The sequence below is a fragment of the Cicer arietinum genome, chromosome 5, assembly GCF_000331145.2.
Source record: "Cicer arietinum cultivar CDC Frontier isolate Library 1 chromosome 5, Cicar.CDCFrontier_v2.0, whole genome shotgun sequence".
Classification (NCBI taxonomy): Eukaryota; Viridiplantae; Streptophyta; class Magnoliopsida; order Fabales; family Fabaceae; genus Cicer; species Cicer arietinum.
This window is the reverse complement of record NC_021164.2, coordinates 3,688,125-3,691,388: the sequence shown is the minus strand read 5'-3', so window position 1 is coordinate 3,691,388 and position 3,264 is coordinate 3,688,125.

Sequence of the window (3,264 nt, the reverse complement as noted above, 5' to 3'; positions counted from 1 at the left end):
TCACACTTGAGTAACATCAAGTCTTGAGTTCAATGATAAAAGTACACTATTAGAATGATTGCAAGTACTTGAATATAGATACATCCCAAAGACTGAAAGTACTTGGACCATAAGTGTAAAATTGGAAGGTTGAGTTTTACTCTTAATAGACATATAGCATAAATTTGCTGAAATACATATTATGTGTATTTATGATATAGTCTACCTACGTGAGGATGAAGTGAGGCCGCTTCGAAGAGTTAAAGGGCTTGACTCTTAAATTCTCATGAAAAGGGTACATGACACAAGGCCTTAACAAATGTGTCATCTTTATAATTCTTTCGATAGTACTGAGATTTCATGTGTAAGTTGTGCACACTTGTTCTAATGAATAACTGGTTCAAAGCTTGTCTACCAATCTATTCGAGATAAGTGGAACTCATAGCTTACTAAGTAGTGGTTCAAATCGTAAGATACCATTATCTGAAATCATGATATTTCCAAAATTAAGGGACTAAGTATATTTTGAAAATGGTGGGGGATTTTGAGATATTTCCAAAATATTGGATAATATATGTATGTATAATTGGTGGTAATTGACATGATTTAATTGTTGGTTCAATTGGTTGTGTTCTATAAGTGAATTTGGTATGTCCTGTGTTTGATTCCTACATGTGTTACATTTTGCATAAATTAAATTTTGAAAAGGCGCAACTATTAAATGAAAATCGCGAAACAGAGGCATTGTTTTGCCACCAGAACGTTATATGTATATAGCCATTCATAAACAGTGGCAGAAGAAGAATTGCAACCCTTTCCCAAGTGACATTATTTTTCCTATAAATAGGGTCACTTTGGACATAATGCAAACAACGAATTCAAGTATTTGCCATCCATTTTCTTTCACTCATTCTCATATACTAAGTCAACTTATTCTTTTCTAATGCATGAGAAAAGAATATGTAACATTATTTTGTAACATACTATTGAAAGATATTCTTGGTGTAATAGTGCAAATCATATCAAGGTTTCTAAAGTACCCTGAAGGGGTTTCGCTAGTTATCTCATTTGCATCCGATTGGTGGGGGCGAATCGAACCTAAAGGCTAGTGTAACAACACGCTTTGGAATTTGCTACATATAATCTTCATCAACAACTTCACTATTAAAGTCTTGCAGCAATTGTCACCAACACAGATCCAACAATTACAAGATGTGCGCAGATGTGCTTTTGATAAGGATTGGTTGGATGGTGTCGAAAAACGTGCTTTGACCTCATCTGAAGCTGTTTTGGAGAGTATCATTCAAAAGGAGGCACAAATTTTAGAAACTAAGGCTGCTTTAAGTGCCCCTCTTGGCTATTAGGATATTTTTCCTTTCATTCTCTTACGTTATGTATATAATTGGTAACCATGCAACTGACTTAGGGTGATATGTTAAATGTGATTAGGTTGACGGTATTTTTGAAAAATGGAAAATGAAAAATGAAAATAACATGATCCTCTAATAATATATAGAATCCTCCAGAAACAAATCTTGAATGCTCAAGGAAACACAAAGCAGATACATGTTATAACACAATATTGTTTATTACCAAAAATAATAGAATAAGTAATAATGAGGATGATTGGTTTTTATGGTTTGTGTCCCATATTTGCAGCACATTTGATGCTAATAACAGTGGCTGCTTCTTGAGGTAGTAACTTCTGTTTTGAAGTGAAAGCATACCAAGAATTAATTGTGATATTATGCGTTTTAATTTTGGTATGGTTTCATTGTAATAGACCCAATTTTGGGGATTGGATCTCTTTTTGGGGTGTGTTTGTAAGTTTTTAATTTTTTTTTTTTTAATCTTTAGTCTCTTAAAAATTTTCATTTTTATTTTGATCCCTGATTTTAAACTAATTAATGTGTCTCATTTAAATTTCTGAATGTTTTTTACAGTAATGTTTAAGGCATAATAAGAAATTTCCAAATAAAATTTAGAATTTTTAACAACTAAGAAATTAAATATGAATTTTTAAACGTTAAAAGCTTAAAAATTCATATTTAATTCATCATTTGTTAAAAAATTATGAATTTTTGTTATTTTATCTCCTTACTAATTTTAATTATAATTTATTAATGCCAGTAAATTAAATTTAAATTTTTAATTTATTTTTATTAACTAATGCCTTTGAAACATACAATAAAATATAATTTGATTTTACTAATTCTATTAAAACATACAACAAATAGTTATTTTGCTCTAAAATATTCAATAAACTTTCAACAGAAGCCATAATGAGTTTCTTAACATTTATTGTGATAAACTGCAAAGTAATTTCATAAAGAACAATACTCATCTTCCTAAATAAAATATTTGATAAATACTCCAAAATAAATTTCTTCCATGCTTCCAAGGGAGTTTGCACTAGAGATTTTGCGGGAAAAATTCCCTACATCATAAACTATATTATCAAAAATATCACAAACAAGATAATTGAGCCAAGTAATGTAAAAAAAAGCAAAGCATCACACCATTTACAAAAGCACAATTATGCTTTTTTGTGGGAGTTTGATATCATGATGACACAGAATGAACATGGACGGTCCTCTCCAGATCTGATCGAGCAGCCTTTTCTTTTTCAATTTCTTAGAAGAAGAAAAAAACAAAGTGCTTGATTCAGGAACTTGAAAAACAATATTCCCCATAGTTCTAATAAGATAGATGGAATTTAACATTGTTACTAGAAATACCATATCCCATCAATTTTTTGTTTTCATTTTCATACATTGTTTTAAATTTCAATTTCATAATTTTCTCAAATATTCTACATCAGGTCACTAACATATGTTCTATCACAAGCACCCACATCATGTCTTGAAAGGTACTTGAAAAAGCAAGTTGACTTTTTTTTGTTAAATTTTTCGAAAAAAACCATGCAACATGAAAGCAAATATGTTTCTTTAGTTGGTTCATTCAATGACCAAAGTAATATAATAATTGAAAGATAAGAGGAATTTAATGCAGGAAGTTACTGAAAGTTTCATATAGCATTGATATCACTTATTGGTGCAAGTTTGAAGCCAAAAACAGAAACTTTACGTGCAGATGCATAAACTTTCGACGGCGTGACACATTATTTTCTTTGGTCCTTGTCACCATTTTGCTTGGGAGCAAATCATATATTCATACATCATTAATAATTTTCCCAAAATTTATTTCTTGAAAAAAAGATATAAAAAAAAAGTTTCGGAATTATTGGCTATTTCTATGACCATATCCAACTTTTTGCAATTTTTT